Source organism: Marmota monax, unplaced genomic scaffold (genome assembly GCF_021218885.2).
Source record: "Marmota monax isolate L192 unplaced genomic scaffold, Marmota_monax_Labrador192_F-V1.1 WCK01_AAM20220418_F8-fsc00018, whole genome shotgun sequence".
Taxonomy (NCBI): Eukaryota; Metazoa; Chordata; class Mammalia; order Rodentia; family Sciuridae; genus Marmota; species Marmota monax.
Window position 1 is genome coordinate 19,896,617 of NW_026692201.1, and position 22,936 is coordinate 19,919,552.

Consider the following 22,936-nt stretch of genomic DNA (forward strand, 5'->3'; position numbering starts at 1 on the left):
GGCTGCAAATTGGTATAGAAAGCAGTATGGAGATTCCTCAGAAAACATGGAATAGAATCACCATTTGACCTAGTTATCCCACTCCTCAGTCTGTACCCAAAGGACTTAAAATCAGCATACTACAATGATGCAGCCACATCAATGTTTATAGCAGCTCAATTCACAATAGCCAAGCTATAGAATCAACTTAGGTGTCCTTCAACAGATGAATGGGTAAATAAACTGTGATATATATAATGGAATATTACTCAACCACGAAGAAGAATGAAATGATGGCATTTACTGGTAAATGGATGGATCTGAAGACTTCATCCTAAGTGAAATATGCCAAACCCAAAATACCAAAGGACAAATGTTCTCTCTGATACGCAGATGCTAACACACAATAAGTGGAGAGGAAAGAATAGAAGTTTATTGGATTAGACAGAGGGGAATGAAGGGAAGGGAGGGGAGATGGGAAAAAGGAAAGACAGTAGAATAAATTGGACATAGCTTTCCTATGTTCATATATGAATACACAACCAGTTTACCTTCACATCATGTACAACCAGAAGAATGGGATCTTAATTAGAATAAGTTATATTCCATGTATGTATATCAAAATACACTCTACTGTAATGTATATCTATAAAGAACAAATAAGTTCTTTAAATGCCCTTTGAAATAAATAAATAAAGCATTCCAGTTGTTTCTAGAAATTTCCTGTTTCATATCACTTGAATAGCTCTAATTATTTAAGTAATCTATTAAAATGCTGCTGAAATTCCTATGGTTTTGATTCACAAATATATATGAATAATTTTTGTTTAATTTTACCAATATGTAAAACCTACATCACCTGTACCATTAAGAAAATTAAATCAAGTCTCATGAATCTTGTATATTTCCAAAGGTCAAAAGATTTTTGTTGCTAACAAATGCACCAGGGGGTCAACTTTCCATAAATTAATACAGACAAGAGAATTTAAACTGCTACAGATAATTAAGAAGCAAACTGGGGCAAAAAAAAATAATACATTTTTGACCTACCAACCAAAATGCAGAAATACTGTATTAGCAGAAAAATGCTATAAAATTTGCCATATGTAAAGTAAACCAAAGCTTCTTTCTCAACATATATATATATATATATATATATATATATATATATATATATATATATATATTCTTTTCTGCCAACATACTGTCAATCTTTAACAGAATAAATTCTCAAAATATTTATCTAAAAATTCTTATAGCTCAATCTTACCTATTTTATAGGTAGTGCCTACCCAAATAAAAATATTAATATATGAGGTTTTTTGGGGAAGCTTCTATTACTATTACCCAGTATTTCTTTAATTATGTATCCACATATATTTTCCTATTCCAAGTTATAAAACCTAGTTTCAATGATTACTAATAATTAAGTTAATTTAAGGTACCCTTTTCTATCACTGAACTGAAATTTTAAGGTTTATGGCATACTGTTAAACACACACATTACTCACATGCATATATATGTGTATGTATATATATATATATATACATACACATATATAAACTCAGTATATATGTATGCTTAAATAAATATTTAACATTGCTACAGCATATTCTTAAAGACCAAAACAAAATATATACAAAACTTTAAAAAAAAATACTTTGAGGTACAAAGGTGAGAATATCAGGTGGAATAGCAGACATTAGAAATTGACATATCTAATGTCAATATTGCTAGAAAGTAGACCTTATTTAGCCATTTATTCAAATTTAAAACCTAGCACTGCTTGGATAACATAGTCACAAATAATTGAAAAATCAATTAGAACCCCTCTGAAGATTATTTGCACATTTCTTTGAGTTTAAATAAGACAATTTTGTACAAATTATTTCAGTATCCCCCTATGTATTTTTATAAATAATTATAAATTATAGAACTAAAATTTAAAAAAACATAAAAATACATGAAATTTATATTAATGTTACCTGAGATTATTAACCAAAATAAAATTATAAATAAGATGGAAAAGATTGATAAAATATGGTGAGTTAAACTTCTAACACAAATTTATCTCCTCTAATTTTTCCATAATTATATTTTCACTCAGCTTTTATGCAAAACTGTTGACCTTATCACATTTATAACTTTAGATGATTTATTAAAAAAAATACATCAAATTTTAACCAATTCAGTAAGTTGAAAAAATTGCTTTTAAAAAAAGAAAAAGAGGGACTGGGGATATAGCTCAGTTGGTAGAGTGCTTGCCTCACAAGCACAAGGCCCTGGGTTCAGTCCCCAGCACACAAAAAAAAAAGAAAAAGAGACTCACAGTAGTTCTGAAAATATGTCAATAACTTGGTACAATTACTTGCTCAGGTTCCTCACCTTACTCATTGTTATATTCAGAAAGAAGTATAATGCCTAAAACACCAAAAGACCTGAATAATATCAAACTGAAGTTATATCCTGCAGCAGGCTATACCCAAATTACTTTCAAAGACTGTCTTAGTCCATTCTGGCCATTATAACAAAATAACCTTCACTGGAAGGCTTATAAATTGAAGGTGCCAGCAGCGATTTTGTGGCTGGTGATGACCTCCTTCCTGATTCACCATGGCCATCTTCTCACTGTGTCCTCACCTGGCAGAAGGTCAGAGCAGCTCTCCAGGGTCTCTTTTATAAGGGCACCATGCTCATTACCTAATCATATCCTAAAAGCCAAATACCAATACACTGTGGATTAAGTCTCAGCATATAAATTTTAGAGACACACAAATATTCACTCTATAGCAAAGATGACTCCCATCTCGAAAACTTTAGTGGGTGTAAGCCTAGGTGGATTTTTCAGGGATGAATATTAGTATCTTTTCATGTCACAAACCTCAATTATACACAATAAAATTTCTTTTAACAAAATATATACAAAGTTTTGAAAAATACAAAACTTGTGTGTACATACACACAAAAATATATATATACATATGGACTCAAGGGACTATATGACACCAGTAAAGTTAAAAGTCACATATCTAGACAAAATAAGGATGTGCTAAATGTAGGCCATGTCTTTTAAACACAGACAGCTTAGGTTTCACTAGAAATAGTTCAAAAGAAGGAGGGGTCAACCCTGGAAAACCAAAAAGGGAGATTTTTTGTAATTCTCTTTCATCTGTTTGTTGCCTTTATTGTTTTATCTATGTTAACCAAAATTAGCAGAGTACTAAATTTCTTTGTTTAATTTGAATGACACAAATGCAGTCACTGATAGAATGACAGTACAGCACACTTCCTAAAGGAACACAACTGCTATCATTAAGTCAAATATACTGATAGCAGAATGAACAAGTATCTTACTAGATAATTCCCTTTGGAATCCAAAGTTTAGCCTATTAAATATTCCTGTCATTAATATCTGTAATCCTTACTTGTGGTAAAATAGTTGCTAAACCTCACGTGATAAAGAAAGGTAGATTTTACATTAATTCCCCCCTTTCAGTATCACTTAATTCACCTCTTTTAATTTTAAGCACACTTATTTTGTAGGTGAACACCATACAGCCCTGTCCATCAAGCTCACTGGATGTGCCTCATGCCAACTGTAACGAAATGCTATAATTCCACATCATTACATTATGCAATAGCCAAGTTTTAGATTTTACAGTGTCTGATTACTACGATCACATTATCTCACCACTAGTGGTTTAGTTACTGTATCAACTATTGGTATTAAATCTTTGGATGCAATGAAAGTTAACAATGCTATTTTTATGTTGTGCCAAAAAATATCATTCAATCTGTTTTCCCTTTTTGATTACAGTTCATTTAAGGGAAAAATGTTGCTGCATGGTTTGACAATGTTTTATGTGTCTTCGGCTGATAGAACACACAAAACGTTTGAATAGGCCCATTTATTTGAGCAGACGTATTAAATAATACTTTAAATGTGAACATGCATGTCATAAATTTTGTAGTCTCTTTAAAGTAGGATAAATCTGGTATTTAAAGTAGTCTTTGTTCAAAGCCATTTTTTTTCTAACAGTCATAAAGGGACTCTGATTTGTGCTGCTTGAACAATGCCAGCATCATCATTTTAATGTTATCCATATGGGCTTCTAATAATAGATAAGAGTCTACATTTGTATTATATGTCTTAGAGACATTTAAAATCTAGATAAGGAAAGGCTGATTTCATTGGCCCCATAGTTAAAGGAAAGCAGACCCTAATTAAAAGAATTCTGTTCTGAATTAACTAGTTTGACATGTGCTAATTGACAGTTCCTGTGAAATGGTTCTAATTAAAGTCAATATGTCTTTTTCAATTAAAAGGAAATTAAGAATATACTAATATACATTAACAACTTAATCTGCCTTCAATATCCCATACATCAGCTGCTTTCCTCCTAACGTTATTGGAGAACCATCTGACATGAATCATCTACTGTTTGCTTATGGTATCTCATTATTACTTCACACGAGCACAGCAGTAGTAGATATCCCCTTGAGGAAGAAGATAACCTGCACATGCTTTGATTTTCAGAGCTCTTTCTCTTAGTTCATTAAATATAAACCCACCTTTTTGAATCTAAAAAATGGACATTTCTTAATAAGAATCTTTGCTAACTGAAAACAAAGACAAGTGTTTTCAATTAGTTGGTCTTTTTACTGTAGGCCTTAGAGGTAATTGCATTCTGCTGGAAAAAAGGCTGGACTATGTTTTCATCATTTGACTTGATTCAAAGCAAAGCTTGACTTGAGCAACATATAACACAAACATCACTCAAATAATGTTCCGTTTCCCAAGTGAAACTTTGGGGAAATCCCAGGTGGGAATACTTTGCATTGTATATACAACAGGAAAACAGAAAATAAGATTGCATAAATGTCAGCACTAACAGAAGGCCCATCATATTCAATGAAAACACAGCATTAGTGCTATTTATAGCAACATAATTAAATATTCAAATGTGCATTACCAAAGCTATGGTGTTAGCAATTTTAGTACTAGAGAAAGTAATATTAAACTGAAGCATCAATACTAATGTATGCCGCATTAACGTCACATGGAGAACTGCAAAAATGATTAAAACTATTTGTTTGTTAGGGAATGCTTATAATTTAGATATTTTAATTATAATAAGATTTTTAAAGAAAGTTTTTATAAGATACTATATGTGGTCTTTTCATCTGATATAGCTAATATTTTGATAGGCACTTTATCATGATCTTTTTCCAGAGTTTAAAATTCAACCATAAAATATAATTACTTGTATAAATAGGAAATTACTTTACTTTCACCACCAAAACATGTATCATTCATGTTTAATAGAGATCAAGATAAAAGGCTAACAAGCCACTTTCACTATTCCACTTTTATTCGTTTATATTTTTTAAAAATGAAATTTGCTATCACCTGTAGCTTCTTGTGTGTGGAAGAGAGAAGGCAGCCTCCCAACCAACCAACCCAACATCTCATTGAAAGCAATTTTTTCTCAAATGAACTTTATTGTTCTTTTCTGAGTACTTACCAAAAACTTGAATGAAAATCATCTTAAGTGGAACTCTAAAAGTAGCTGAAGTCTAGCAAATTTCCAGAATGAGTAAAAACATATTAATTCACTTTCAGTAAAGTACCTCCTTAAAATTACAAATATAATCAGACTCAATAGTCAAAATGTAATGTTATTTACCAACATTTGGAGCCCCTAGTTTGATTTTCAACCCTAGGATCTTGCTCCTCGAGCTGGCATAGACTGGAAATGCTGCAGTAACAGCATGTACTCAGCTTTTTGAGTTGGGAAAGAAGCCAGTGCCGCAACTTTTCTGTCCAATTAAAGAGCATTGTCTATAGCAGGCCTACACAACATAAGGCCTGCAGACTGCACACAGCCATGAAGCAATTGTTCATGACCCACCCACAGATTTGAGAAGAGGAAACAAGTAGAAAGACAGACAATATGGCACCCATGTCAGCAACAAGAGAGGAGGCTGTTCCACAGACTACACCTCTGAGTCTACATGTTAACAATGACAATACCACATATCTAAATGCAGGATGGCAATCAAAATCAGCTATCAATCCTTCTAACAAAAATATTCACTACTACAGTGCTGCACTAGGATAAAAATGTCCTAAAGAGCAGGAATATTATTGAACTGAAACTAGATGAACCCTGTAGCATTTGCCTGAGCTCTTTTACTCTTTAAGCAAACAGTTAATAAATATTTATTAATTATTCTCATAGCTTATATTTTCTAATAAAAACTTGTTTTCATCATATTTTCTTGCTCCTGTCATTCAATTACCAGTAGGTGATTAAATAATTTATTATTCAAACTGGGACACTTTTAAGAATGAACATGGAGGAGAATGATATCATGAAAGATGGTGAAGTAGGAAGCTCCAGGATTAGTCTCTCCAACAAACAACTATTGAGTTGGCAAGAACTGTCAGAATCAACTATTTCAGAACCCTGGCTTTTAGCTGAACATAGTGTCCAAGGGGGTGCCTGATCTTTATCAAGAAAGAGACTGTAAATTGTGTAGAATTTCAGTGTTACACATAGCAACTACTATCCTTAAGCCCTGTTGAATGCAGCCATGGAACAACACCCTGTAGTCCAAGTATGGCTTGTTTGTGCCAGGGTGGACTACAGAGGCTTTATCCTCCAAAATATGTAGTTCTGTATTTTGATCTATCTGGCAGTTGGCTGAAGGACTGAAACAGAGGCTGGCCATTGATTCAACATTGATGGGTAAAAGCAGATCACCCGGCATCAGTTAAAGGAAGTTAAAGAAACAGAACATAATTTATTTTTCTTCTCTCATTAGATCCAGACATTTAAGGAAATCCCTGTTGGTTCACTGACTAACTATAGAATAATGGAATATAGATTTCAGCAATCAAACATGAAAAGGAATACACTCTTTGCAAAACAATTAGGAATAGTTACTAAACAAATGAACAACTACAATCTTTATTAAGCACTAACAGCAACTTCGGGTAAGAGGTGAAAACTGATTTCCAGCATTACTACATTACAATGTTCAAAATTTCCAATTCTCAACAAAACATTACAAAGTACACCAAAAAGTCGGAAAGTGTGACCCATTCCTAGGGAGTGGGGGTAAGAAACTTACACCATTCCCAAGGAAGCCTAGATATTAAACTTACTAGACAAAGACTTTTAATCAAATGCCTTCATCAAATTCAAAGAGTTGAAAGAAATGGTAAATAACTATGAACAAATAAGAATCAGCTCCAAAGGAATGGAAATTTTAAAAAGCAAATTATAAGAGCTGAAAATTATAAGGTCTGACAAAACCTTCACAAGGTATAGTCAACAGCCAATTTAAACAGGCAAAAGAATCTTCATACTGTAAACAGAGGGAACAGAGAAAAAATTAGTAAAGAAAAATGAACAGTCTAAGAGACCTATGGGTCACCATCAAGCACATCAATATTCACATTATGGAAATTACAGAAGAAGAAAATCAGAAATGAGCAGAAAAAAATATTTGAAGAAACATTATCCAAACACTTTTCTGATTGTGATGGAAGACATGAATCTATACATCAACAATCTCAATAAACTCCAAACTTAAATAGAGAGCCACATCAAGATACATTGTTATCAAACTGCCAGAGAAAATCTTGAAAGCTACAAGAGAGAAGGGATTCATCATATTCAAGTCAGCCTCAATAAGATCAACAGACTACTTCTCATCAGAAACTATGGAAGCCAAAATAAAATAGGATGAAATATTTAAAATATGAAATGAAAAAAAGATGCCAAGCAGGAATTTTTGTATTTAAAAAAAACCTCACACTCCTGCAAGGTAGGCGGGCCTGCGACCCACCGGCTGAAGAGGAGCAGCGGCCTGCTGAGAGGCAGAGCCGCCCCCTCCCCCTGCGCCAGCAAGGGAGACAGAACTGTGACCACCCACAGAGCAGGCCCAGCGGCCTGCTGAGGGGCAGAGCCGCCCCCCACCCCCCGCGCCTGCCAGGTAGGCGGAACTGTGACCACCGACAGAAAAGGCCCAGTGGCCCTCGGTGGGACAGAGCTTCCAATCACTGCCTACAGGAGATGCATTTGATAGGAAAAGACATACATAGGCTGAAGGTGAAAGGTTGGGAAAAATCATATCACTCATATGGACTTCGGAAACAAGCAGGAGTGTCCATACTCATATCAAATAAAATAGATTTCAAGCCAAAGTTAATCAAAAGGGATAAAGAGGGACACTACATACTGCTCAAGGGAACCATACACCAACAAGACATAACAATCATAAATATATATGCCCCAAACAATGGTGCAGCTATGTTCATCAAACAAACTCTTCTCAAGTTCAAGAGTCTAATAGACCACCATACAATAATCATGGGAGACTTCAACACACCTCTCTCGACACTGGACAGATCTTCCAAACAAAAGTTGAATAAGGAAACTAGAGAACTCAATAACACAATTAATAACCTAGACTTAATTGACATATATAGAATATACCACCCAACATCAAGCAGTTACACTTTTTTCTCAGCAGCACATGGATCCTTCTCAAAAATAGATCATATATTATGTCACAGGGAAACTCTTAGACAATACAAAGGAGTAGAGATAATACCATGCATCCTATCTGATCATAATGAAATGGAACTGAAAATCAACGATAAAAGAAGGAAGGAAAAAGAATACATCACTTGGAGAATGAACAATAGGTTACTGAATAATCAATGGGTTATAGAAGACATCAAGGAGGAAATTAAAAAATTCTTAGAGATTAATGAAAACACTGACACAACATATCGGAATCTATGGGACACATTGAAAGCAGTTATAAGAGGAAAATTCATTGCTTGGAGTTCGTTTCCTTAAAAAAAGAAAAAACCAACAAATAAATGATCTCATACTTCATCTCAAAATCCTAGAAAAAGAAGAGCAAAACAACAGCAAAAGAAGTAGAAGGCAAGAAATAATTAAAATCAGAGCTGAAATTAATGAAATCGAAACAAAAGAAACAATTGAAAAAATTGACAAAACTAAAAGTTGGTTCTTTGAAAAAATAAACAAAATCGACAAACCCTTAGCCATGCTAGCAAAGAGAAGAAGAGAGAGAACTCAAATTACTAGCATACGGAATGAAAAAGGCAATATCACAACAGACACCTCAGATATACAGAAGATAATCAAAAATTATTTTGAATCCTTATACTCCAATAAATTAGAAGATAGTGAAGGCATCGATAAATTTCTTAAGTCATATGATCTGCCCAGATTGAGTCAGGAGGATATAGACAACCTAAACAGACCAATATCAATTGAGGAAATAGAAGAAACCATCAAAAGACTACCAACTAAGAAAAGCCCAGGACCGGATGGGTATACAGCAGAGTTTTACAAAACCTTTAAAGAAGACCTAATACCAATACTTTTCAAGCTACTTCGGGAAATAGAAAAAGAGGGAGAACTTCCAAATTCATTCTATGAGGCCAACATCACCCTGATACCTAAACCAGACAAAGACACTTCAAAGAAAGAAAACTACAGACCAATATCTCTAATGAACCTAGATGCAAAAATCCTCAATAAAATTCTGGCGAATCGGATACAAAAACATATCAAAAAAATTGTGCACCATGATCAAGTAGGATTCATCCCTGGGATGCAAGGCTGGTTCAATATACGGAAATCAATAAATGTTATTCACCACATCAATAGACTTAAAAATAAGAACCATATGATCATCTCGATAGATGCGGAAAAAGCATTCGACAAAGTACAGCATCCCTTTATGTTCAAAACTCTAGAAAAACTAGGGATAACAGGAACATACCTCAATATTGTAAAAGCAATCTATGCTAAGCCTCAGGCTAGCATCATTCTGAATGGAGAAAAATTGAAGGCATTCCCTCTAAAATCTGGAACAAGACAGGGATGCCCTCTTTCACCACTTCTGTTCAACATAGTTCTCAAAACACTGGCCAGAGCAATTAGACAGACGAAAGAAATTAAAGGCATCAAAATAGGAAAAGAAGAACTTAAATTATCACTATTTGCAGATGACATGATTCTATACCTAGCAGACCCAAAAGGGTCTACAAAGAAACTATTAGAGCTAATAAATGAATTCAGCAAAGTGGCAGGATATAAAATCAACACGCATAAATCAAAGGTATTCCTGTATATCAGCGACAAATCCTCTGAAATGGAAATGAGGACAACCACTCCATTCACAATATCTTCAAAAAAAATAAAATACTTGGGAATCAACCTAACAAAAGAGGTGAAAGACTTATACAATGAAAACTACAGAACCCTAAAGAGAGAAATAGAAGAAGATCTTAGAAGATGGAAAAATATACCCTGTTCATGGATAGGCAGAACTAACATCATCAAAATGGCGATATTACCAAAAGTTCTCTATAGGTTTAATGCAATGCCAATCAAAATCCCAACGGCATTTCTTGTAGAAATAGAGAAAGCAATCATGAAATTCATATGGAAAAATAAACGACCCAGAATAGCAAAAACAACTCTAAGCAGGAAGTGTGAATCAGGCGGTATAGCGATACCAGACTTCAAACTATACTACAGAGCAATAGTAACAAAAACAGCATGGTACTGGTACCAAAACAGGCGGGTGGACCAATGGTACAGAATACAGGACACAGAAACCAATCCACAATATTACAACTACCTTATATTTGATAAAGGGGCTAAAAGCATGCAATGGAGGAAGGATAGCATCTTCAACAAATGGTGCTGGGAAAACTGGAAATCCATATGCAACAAAATGAAACTGAATCCCTTTCTCTCGCCATGCACAAAAGTGAATTCAAAATGGATCAAGGAGCTTGATATCAAATCAGAGACACGCCGTCTGATAGAAGAAAAAGTTGGCTACGATCTACATACTGTGGGGTCGGGCTCCAAATTCCTCAATAGGACACCCATAGCACAAAAGTTAATAACTAGAATCAACAAATGGGACTTACTCAAACTAAAAAGTTTTTTCTCAGCAAAAGAAACAATAAGAGAGGTAAATAGAGAGCCTACATCCTGGGAACAAATCTTTACTCCTCACACTTCAGATAGAGCCCTAATATCCAGAGTATACAAAGAATTCAAAAAATTAGACAATAAGAGAACAAACAACCCAATCAACAAATGGGCCAAGGACCTGAACAGACACTTCTCAGAGGAGGACATACAATCAATCAACAAGTACATGAAAAAATGCTCACCATCTCTAGCAGTCAGAGAAATGCAAATCAAAACCACCCTAAGATACCATCTCACTCCAGTTAGATTGGCAGCCATTATGAAGTCAAACAACAACAAGTGCTGGCGAGGATGTGGGGAAAAGGGTACACTTGTACATTGCTGGTGGGACTGCAAATTGGTGCAGCCAATTTGGAAAGCAGTATGGAGATTTCTTGGAAATCTGGGAATGGAGCCACCATTTGACCCAGCTATTCCCCTTCTCGGTCTATTCCCTAAAGACCTAAAAAGAGCATGCTACAGGGACACTGCTACATCGATGTTCATAGCAGCACAATTCACAATAGCAAGACTGTGGAACCAACCTAGATGCCCTTCAATAGATGAATGGATAAAAAAAATGTGGCATTTATACACAATGGAGTATTACTCTGCATTAAAAAATGACAAAATCATAGAATTTGCAGGGAAATGGATGGCATTAGAGCAGATTATGCTAAGTGAAGCTAGCCAATCCCTAAAAAACAAATGCCAAATGTCTTCTTTGATATAAGGAGAGTAACTAAGAACAGAGTAGGGTCGAAGAGCAGGAGAAGAAGATTAATATTAAACAGGGATGAGAGGTGGGAGGGAAAGGGAGAGAGAAGGGAAATTGCATGGAAATGGAAGGAGACCCTCAGAGTTATACAAAAGTACATACAAGAGGAAGTGAGGGGAAAGGGAAAAATAATACAAGGGGGACAAATGAATGTCAGTAGAGGGGGCAGAGAGAGAAGAGGGGAGGGGAGGGGGGTAGTAGAGGATAGGAAAGGCAGCAGAACACAACAGACACTAGTATGGCAATATGTAAATCAATGGATGTGTAACTGATGTAATTCTGCAATCTGTATATGGGGTAAAAATGGGAGCTCATAACCCACTTGAATCAAAGTGTGAAATATGATATATCAAGAACTATGTAATGTTTTGAACAGCCAACAATAAAAAATTTAAAAAAAAAAAAAAAAACCTCAAAAATGAAAAACCTGAGACATTCCCAGATAAACAAACTTAAGAGAGTTCATTGCCAGTAGACCTGCTCTATAAACCCAAATATATATAATTTTGGTGCACTAGTTAAAATAATAATAGAAGACAGATCAGTAGAGTAGGGCAAGCATATTAGAGAGAGGGAGGAAGTGTGGAAAAGGAAGGTACTGAGAAATGGGATTGATAAAATTACCTTATGTGCATGTTTGAATATGGCATAATGAATTCCACAATTATGTATAATTATAATACACTAATGGAAAAAAACGAATGAACATTCTATGTTGCAGTGCAAAGGCTTTTATGGTACATTTATTAATATACTTATATCCTTACCAATTTTTTAAAATATTTTTTTAGTTGTTGATGGACACATACCTTTTTATTTACTTATTTATATGTGATGCTGAGAATTGAACCCAGTGCCTCACAAATGCTAGGCAAGTACTCTACCACTGAGCAACAACCCCAGGTCCCTTACCAATTTTTTTTAAACTTATAAAAAGTACACTTTGATGGTGAACATCTACTACTTATAGTTATTTTATTTTTATTTTACATAGATTAAGATATATACTCTAGTTATTTAGAGTCATTATATATAGTTGGCTAATTGTTTATACCATTGCATAGAGATTTTCTTCATCCCTATCAGTATTTTCCCCTTGAAACCTAATTTGTCTAACACAAACTGTCCAATTCAGTTGTTACTGCTGTTAGCAACTTCCAGAAACAATTAATTCAATTGTTTTACCTTTGCTTATAGGTCCTCAGTTTTGAGCTATCTCTGACAAATAGGATACACTTACAATTTCTTGTAATCTGTAGTAATTTATTAGTTATTTAAATGACATATCTATTCATTTATACTTAATGTAATTACCAACATATTTTTACCATTGTACTTTCTCTTTGTCTCTTTAAAAATATAACAGTATTTTTATAATTGTTTATCCATTCACATCCAAAGTGAAAACAAACTAAGACTATAAATTTTTTAAAATACTAAACAGAGTCCTTTAGGCTAAAATGAAAGGACGCTAAACTTAAAATCATACAAAGGAATAAAAAACACTGTTAAAGGTTATGATATAGGTAAGTATAAAACCAAGTACTAATGTATTCTCAACATATAACTCCTCTTTTTAGTTTCTGTATGATTTAAGAGATGAACACACAAAACAATAAATACAAATCTATGAAAATGGACACATAAAGCATAAAGATTTAATTTGTGATAACAACAACATGAAGGGGAGGATGGAGTTAGGAGTAAAATCAATGTACCTTACTGGAGCTCAGCTGGTATCACTTCAAACTAGATTGCTATAAATTTAGGATGTTAATTTTAATCCCTACGGTAAGCTCTAACTAAATAACTATTTATAAGGTTTGGTGCGTTTTCTTTGATCCTTTCAAACATCATGTATTTTGCAAATAGTGATATTGGACTTACATGGATTTAATCTACACTCCCCACTGGATTTGCAGGTTGTAGCTCTTCTTTTCAATACATTATTCTCTATTATTTCAGTCTCTTCTCTGATGATTGATTTCTATCTGTCCTCATTAAAAAAAAGAAAAAGAAAGAAAGAAAATTGGATGTCTAACTTTAACATTAGATTACAATTCTCTCAAAGTGAGAAAATAAGATGAAGTACATGAGCAAAATACAAATACAGATCCTCTCCAAAATTCTCATCAAACTGTAAGTCATCAAAGTGCACATTTTTCATAATTAAATTTAAATGTTTACAGAGTTTTCATCAAAAGACAGAAGATCAACACTTATCTTGACCATATAATGCAAGTAAGAATCTGAGATAGGGCTGGGGGTTTATCTCAGTAGTACAGTATTTGCTAACAGGTGAAAGTTTGATACTCAACACCAAAAAAAAAAAAAAAAGATAAACAATACAAAGATAGATAATACTTATTGTTTTATTTTGGGGAAAAGTTTTTCCTCAAGTTTTTATCTTTAACCAATAAGTGTATATATTCAATGCAATTTTGTAGGAAGGTACCATTCATATATACAAATAAGGCTATTAGTGAATATCTAATATTTAAGAAAAAAATTCATTTCTCTTAAAAATGAGAAGTCCACTAAAAACATCATTAGTTATGGGTAAGTTTTGGAAATGAACTCCTTAAATAAATCTTCTGAATTTATTTTAAAACCAGGAAAAGAATGTTTTATGTATTCTATAAAGTAAATATACATTTCTCAAATTTTTGTACAAGATAGATGGCACATAGAAGATACTGCCATCCATCATGAAACTATGTTCGTAACATGAAGAAGATACTGAATTCCACCATGATGAAAGATTAGAAGGGAAAAAAATGAGTAGATTGCCTCTCCAACACTAAATATCCAACTGTTTCAAATATTATTGCTAGCTATCCCTTGAAGTAAATAAAATCAAAATGAAACAAGAAGAAGCTCTCAATTCCTTTATTCATTCATGGGCTACATTTGTCTATTAAATAATAAACAATGCATTCTGTTTAGGTCTTACTTTGCTCAAGCAGACTTGTCTATGAAGGAAAGAAAATGCTGTGTTAATATTAGCAAAGCACATCTTATAAATTCTAGAGTCCAGGGAAAATAGACTTGGCAAGAAGTCTATTGAAGAAATCAGCATATGGCATAAGGCAAAGCTTAGCCTGTGGGAGGATCACCCTCCCCACTTTGTCAGAATTGCTTTTATTAAGGACTTTATTATTGTAATTTATAATTTATAATTGTTATTATTCCTTTTCTTTCTACCATATCTCCTTACCTTGAACATTATGAAATAGTTAGACATCCTCTTTGGTATATGCATTATGGAAACTTTATTTTTACTGTTCAATAGATAAACACATTATCTACATTTATTGGTTCATGAGTTGAACACAAAGAAATACAGGTGTTTGTAATCTCTTTCTGGCTTTGCCATACAAAGAATTTCTACCAAACTATTCTTAATTCACCTACTATCACTTTTGTGATATTTTTCTTTTGTTCTTGCTAATTGAATATCATATTTGGTATCTCAAAGTATGACAACTTTTCTCCTAAAACTTATCTCTTTAGAGAATTCAAAGATCCTTGTGTGTATAATAAAAAGAGACAATCACAATATGTAGCTACATGGGTCACTTTCTAAGTGTTTAGTAAGCCTCCTCTTTACTGTGAATACAGAAAACATCTGCATCAAATGGTGCCAATTTTCAATAAGAAAATGACTACATACAGAGAAAACAGCATGAGAAGAAAGCCAATGACTGTGAAATATTCTGTTCAAATGAGTGTAATGTGACCCTTTTAAAATTTGTTATATTTGGTAAAGACTCATTTTTTAAAAAATATAATTCTTCAAATCTTTCAGTAGTAGCTTTATCTTGTCATTCCCATACACTGATGATAGAAAAAAAGTTAAGTAAAAGCCTAGCTTTCTGGTTGAGTTTTTATTCAAGAAATGTGAAGGATGTGCATGAAGAATACTGAAGCAGGAAGTGACTTGGATAGCAATGGAGATATTGTGCTGCATTTGTTTAACTTGCTGTGTGGAAGGCAAAACCTCCCACTCTCCTCCTTACCATCACAGCTGTGAATAAAACTCTTGCTTGCCTGAAACCAAATATAAGGTTGTGTACTCTTCAACCAGCTGTCAATCTTTCAACTGGCTGGTTTATAGGTTCTGAGAAGACATGCTCCTGTTTAATATGTGACTCAAAACTCCTACTTTGGAAAATTCAATGAGATGAAAATTAAGAGTTCTCTAATTCCTCCTCACCGTGGAACAGTGACAACTATAGGACCTGGGAGCATTATCTTGAAGAACCCTGGTTTTGCTTATTAACTGATTATATTGTATTGTCTTTACATAAAAATTCATATTTAAATGTATATACTATACTCAGAGTACATTTAATGTAATATATGCATAACTCCAGGTTGATATAACTTTGCTACAGATAACATAATGAATGTGTGAGGAAAAATAATGTAAAATGTCATATCCTGAAATATCAGGAAAAGTCAGTTAAGATTCTCCCTAGCTTTCTCACATTCCCCACATTTCTCATGTTTTCCTTAAACATGTCAATAAATGCCTTCAATGTGTGGTTTCTTATAATTTGAATCAAGGGTCAATTACAGAACATCTTCCTTTGAAATTTGCTAATCAATACACAGCTTTAAATAGCATGTATGCTATTTTTTGCTCTGAATTTTCTAAATGCTCTTTTTTAAAAAAATAACTGAAGTAGTGTTGCTATAGTTTGGATCTTAACTGTCCCACAAAGGCTTATATGTTAAAGATTTGATCTCTCACCCTTGGCATTACTGGGAGGTGGTAGAACCTTTAGGAAATGGAGCAAAGTAGAAAGAATTTAAATCACTGAGGGAGTTCCCTTGAAGAGAATGTAGGAACTGTAGTCTCTTCCTATCTCTCTTTGCTCCCCTGCTGCCATATGCTAAACAGGCTTTATCTGCCTTGTGATTTTGCCAGGATGTACTGCCTTAGTGAAAGTCAGAATACAAAAGGCCCAAGTGAGTATGGACTGAAACCTCCGAAACAATGAGCCAGAATAAAACTTTCCTCCTTGTTGGTCTCAGATTTTTTTTTTTTTTGTACTGGGTATTGAACCCAGGGGTTCTTAACCACTAAGCAACATCCCAGTCCTTTTTATATTTCATTTTGAGACAGGGCCTCAATAAGTTACTTAGGGCCTTGCTAAATTGCTGAGGCTAACTTTGAAATTGAGATCCTCCTGCCTCAAGCTCCAGAGCCACTGGGATTACAGATGTACAGCACCGCACCTGGCAATCTCAAGTATTTTTCACAGGGATAGAAAGCTAACCCAAGTATTATGCTTCAAATATTCTTAAAGTCTTATTACCAAAAAATACATGTTTATAAATATATATTTTTATATATAGGACATGAGAATGCATGAATGAGTGTGTGTGTGTATGTGTGTGCGCACGTGCACGCTCTCGCATGCATGTGCGTGTATGCTAATGTGTGTTAGTAATAATATCTTTTGAGAAATCCTGAATTTTCTTGGAACCAATTAACATAGTCTAAAGAAAAATTTAATAGTCTTTCCTCTATTGTTTTTCCTCTGGATAAAACATTTTATATAATATGAATGCTAATAAAAGCAAGTAGAAATGAAATTACTATTATGTTTATAACTTAACCTCAAAAGTAGTTGAAACAATTTTCTTTCACTTTTGCAAAATTCTTGCCTCTGTTCAAAGTTCCAAGAAAATGTTGCATGTCTAAAGGAGAATTTTCTTGAAAGCTGCAGATCTCTTAAAGAAATCTAATGATTTAAATATGACTTGTGGGTCTGGGGTTGTGGCTCAGTGGTAGAGTGCTTGCCTAGCATGTGTGAGGCACTGGGTTCGATTCTCAGCACCACATAAAAAAATAAATAAAGGGCCACCAACAACTAATATTTTAAAAAATAAATAAATAAATAAATAAATAAATATGACTTGTATACTTCCAAGCTATTTTATTCTATATCAATATTGCCCCTATATTTAAAATTACACAGAGAAAAAGATCCAGTTGAAATTTATTAAATACAAAAGCTCCTCTAAGTGTCATGCCAATATCAGATGCAGTTGTAACGAAACACCTACAGTACAAATAAAAGACAAGTTGGAGGAGGGTACAAGTGAAACAAAGACATAAAACGAATCAGAAATAAATGTAATTGAATAAAGGCTCTTCAAAGATTCAACAATACTCTGAACTAAGAATCTTCACTAGTATCCACAAATTATACTTAGGTAATTTTTTCTATTTTATTAAAAAGAATGTACATTCTCTATAATGTTGTCTAAAGGGCTTGTGACTTAATTTATTGCCCTTTTAAAAGAAGCAGTGATGAGCCAAGAATGTAGTTCAGTGGTAATTTGCCTAGCCTCTGTGAGACCCTGAGTTTGCAGGGCCCTAGTTCAATCCCCACTACCACAATAAAATGAAAAAAGAAAGGAAAGATGGAAGCACTAAGATTGGTTGGCCTAAGTCCCTTGCATAAACTTTTCTTTGATTGAGAGACAAAAGAGGAATATAAGCAACACAGGAGAAAAAAGATGAGAATAGGCTAGAAAACACCTTAAAATAATTACTACAGGATATTAATAATCTGTTCAAATGAATAAAAAGGGGGAAAGATTTGGTAGAAAAATCATAATTTTAGCTTTAAGATGCATCTTGTAAAATTATTTAATATATGTGATTTGTGTGTGTCTTCCTTCAGCTAATTAATTACAGAAAAAAAAAAAAAAAGACAAATGGGTGACAGAAGTAAATACAGTTGATCTACTTCTGATAGCATGACAAAGCAAATTGCTCCTGCTCCAAATGCACAGAAATTCTGGATAAAATACAACCAAAAAAAAAAATTCATATGTAGTTTTAAAGTACCCAAGCTCCAGAAACAGAGAGAACTCAAGCCAGCACTGCAAGTGTGTAAGCTGACAGTCTGACAACTTAGGGAAGGAAAAAGAAGAAACTGAGCACACAGGTCAGTAACTAAGGGTTTAAGGTCCATATGTAGGGACATGATTTGTGTTTGGGGCCTACACAAGCAGAGAATTAGAATGAAATAACTGAGATACCAGAATACAAAGTTCAAATGATCAAAAGAGGCTTATTCCATAAAGTCGTGGGGAGGGAGGTAGTTACAAACAAACACAATATCTCTGCTCACCAGTCCCAGAGAGCAGCAAGGAAGATGATTCACTGCCAAAGCTCTGGATAGGAAAGTTTCCTGTGAAAGAGCAAAACCTGAAGATAACTTTGGGGTCCAAATTTATATTACCTGTATGGTATGATAATTCCATGCTCCATAAAAAATAGATCCTGGTAAGGAGTTTTTATTGACTGTGATGGTAGGATATCCAGGAAATATTACCAAAAACCAGGTGCCAAACGTGTGAATGGTGTGCTTGCATATACCTAAGGAAAAAAAAATACAAATTTGGTTCCATAAAAAAAAGAAAAGAAAAGAAAAATAAATTAAAAACTAATTAAATTATTTACCATGGGAAATGAGAGATGGAGATAAAAAATAAAAACTACACCTCTCCAAATTTAGCTTAATGTCTAGTTTTGACTTTGAAACTATATAAATTTCTGGGCTGGGGGTGCTCAGTGATAGAGTGCTGGCCTAGCATGTGTGAGGCACTGGGTTTGATTCTCAGCACCACATATAAATAAATAAAATAAAGGTATTGTGTCCATCTACAATAAAAAATATTTTTTAAAAAAGAAACTATGGGCTGGGGATGTGGCTCAAGTGGTAACGCGCTCGCCTGGCATGAGCAGGGCTCTGGGTTCGATCCTCAGTACCACATAAAAATAAAATAAAGATGTTGTGTCCACCGAAAAACTAAAAAATAAATATTAAAAAATTCTCTCTCTCTCTGTTTCTCTCTTTAAAAAAAAGAAATTAGATAAATTTCTAACAAAATAATAAAACAAAATTGAATAAATAACTTCAAAAGCTATCCCCAAAATTTGAAAGTAAAATGAAATAAAGTGACCTATGTATCAAGTTACTAAGCTTAAACTCAGCAATTATTACAAATGACTGCAGAGTTAGTTTGATTATAAATTCTTAGCAAGGACCAAAACAACTGCAAAGATATTTTGAACTGTTTCCAGTTAATTAGTAATGGCATTGTTAGTAATGGCACTGGTATTGTTACACTGATATCAATATAGAAAGCTTAAATTACTTATTAAGTTTACTAGGAACCAACATTTTCAACATATGAACACACACACACACACACACACACATAAATCAAGTGAAACATCTATGATCCCACATTGAAATTAGACACTTTTTAAAAAAAATTTATTTGCAAGCCTACTCTGTGAATTTGGATTTGAGGAGGGTTCCCACCATTCCCAGAACTGCAGTATTCACTGTGCCTAAACTGTTCGTACAATGTGGTTTAAGCTGAACACCTACTCTCCTGAGAATCTGGAAATTACCTATATGACCAGCCTCCAATAAACATCATGAGCAAGGAACCTTGTAGTGAACACTCCTGACAGACATTTCACATGTATTCCTGAGGAAATAAAGTTTGTCTTGTGTGACTCCATGAGAAGCTTCTTAGAGGCTCTGAATGGTTTCCTCCAGACATAGTTCTGTTTGGCTTTTCTAACTGCTACTGCTTTATATCCTTTGCTATAATAAGTCTTGGCTGTGAGTATGACTATATGTGAGTCCATTTAGTGAATTACTACTCAATCTAAGGGTGGTCTTAGGAACTTCAAACATAGTAGGAAACTTTATAGACTAGAAGCTAGTTTCCTTGACAAATTTTTAAAAAAAGGAAAATCTACAAAGAAAGTCAGTAAATAAATGTCTGATATTTTCAATCTAATTTTTTAATTTAAATTAAATGTTAATTTTTTGTCTCCTCTGAATACAGATGACAAATACTGAAATAAAAATAAAAATTGTTATTTCAAAACCATAAAGCTAAAAATATATTAATTAATAATTAAACTTTCAAATCATTGTATATGTCTGTACATTTAAATTTTTAAAATCATTTAAACTTAAACTCAAAATAACACTAATACTGTGGGGACATCCTATATAAGCAACATAACTTGACTCAAGAAGAACACAGAAAACCTGAATACACTCATGACCATCAAAGAAATTAAATCAACAGTCAAAAATCTATCCACAAGAAAACAGCAAGCTGTGGTTGTTTTGTTTGTTTATGTAGTTGTTTATAGACAAATATTACCTACTCAAAGAAATAGATAACTCCTATTTTGATAACCTCAGGCACTGACCTCTTAAAAAAGAAATAACCCCTATTTTAAGGAAGACATTCCAGATAATAAAAGATTGGGAAAGCTATCCAACTCATTTTTTAAGGCTAGTATAATGTTAATATTCAAAATGACCAACAATTATATAAAACGATAGACCAGTCTTGTTTATAAACATACATGAAGGAAAAAATTCTACATGAAATATGAGCAAACTTAATGAGTCAAAGTATGGGTCTATAACATTACTTGTCTATATATTTGCACATATTTAAATGTATCTATTTAACCACATCATGATCCAGTAAGGTTTCTCCCAGGAACTCAATGATAGATTAACATTTTAAAATCTACTAATGTTCTTAGGGAAATGGCTCAGTAGAAGAGCACTCGCCTAGCATGCATAAGGCCCACAAGGCCCAATAAAAAAAAAACCCTACAACTGTATACACAATGTATACATGTATTAATTACATGGTACCCTACTAATAGGTATAACTTTAATAATGTACCAGTTAAAAAGAAAATAAAATCTATTAATATATTTTGCCACAATAACATATAAGGGAGAAAAACTTTAAGATCTTTTCATGGGTACAGAAAAAAAATCAACATTCATATATTATCTGTTATAAAGAACCTCACAGCAAGTAAAGAATATAAGAAAACTTCCTTAATTTGATATTTAATGGTAAAACTTTAAAGCATTCTTTTTAAAGTCAGAAACAAAGTAAGAACATTTGTTATTACTGCTTCTATTCAACCCACTAAAGGAAATCTTAACCAATTATAAAAAGTATTATAAGGATTGAAAAAATGTCATTTTATAGATAATGTAATCACACAGAAGATCAAGAATAATCTACAAGTTGTCAAAATGACAACTCAACAATATTATTGGATATGAGAATGATATGCAAACTGGGTGTAGTGATGTATGCCTATAATCCCAGCAACTCAGGAAGCTAAATCAGGAAGATTGCAAGTTCGAGGTCAACTTTAGCAACTTAGTGAGGTCCTAAGCAAATTAGTGAGACCCTGTCTCAAAATAAAAAATATAAAAGGGCTGGAGAAGTAGTTTGGTAGTAAAATGCTTCTGTATTCAATCCCCAGTAGCAATAATAATAATATACAAGAAAAATCAATAGCATTATTATTCATAAGCAACATCCAAGTAGAAATGTAATAAAAGATCTCAGTCACAATTTTTAAAAAATCATAATGTACCTAAGAATATATTTCACAAAATCTGAGTAACACCAATATGGAAGAAATTATAAAAGTTTACCATCAGGCATAAACAGAAACTTAAATGAATAGGAAGATATACCATGTTGGTGGATGAGAAGACTGTTTCATAAAATTGTACATTCTCAACCAGCCTAGGTGTCCATCAGTGGATTAATGGGTAAAATTAATGTGGCATATATATGCAATGGAGTTTTATTCAGCCATAAAGAAAAAGGAAATTATGTCATTTGCAGGAAAATATATGAAACTGGAGACAATTACATTAAGCAAAATAAGCCAAATTCATAAAGTCAAGTATCATATGTTTTCTCTCATATGTGGAAGATAGAGAGGAAAAAGGAAAAGAAAGGTGGAGGATGGGATCTCATGAAAATAAAAGGGAGAACAGCACAAGAAAGGGACCAAGGGCTAGGAGGAGAGGAAGAAGGGAGAAGTGCTAGGGACTGATACTGGCCAAATTACATTGTTACATTGTGTGCATGTACAAATACGAAACAGCAAATCCCATCATCATGTACAACTAAAATGGACCCAATAAAAAATGTGGAAAGAAGAAAAATATAAAAATGCCTATTCTCACAAAATTACTCTACAAATTCAATTCCAAAAGAAATCCCATGATGGCTAATAGAACTTAA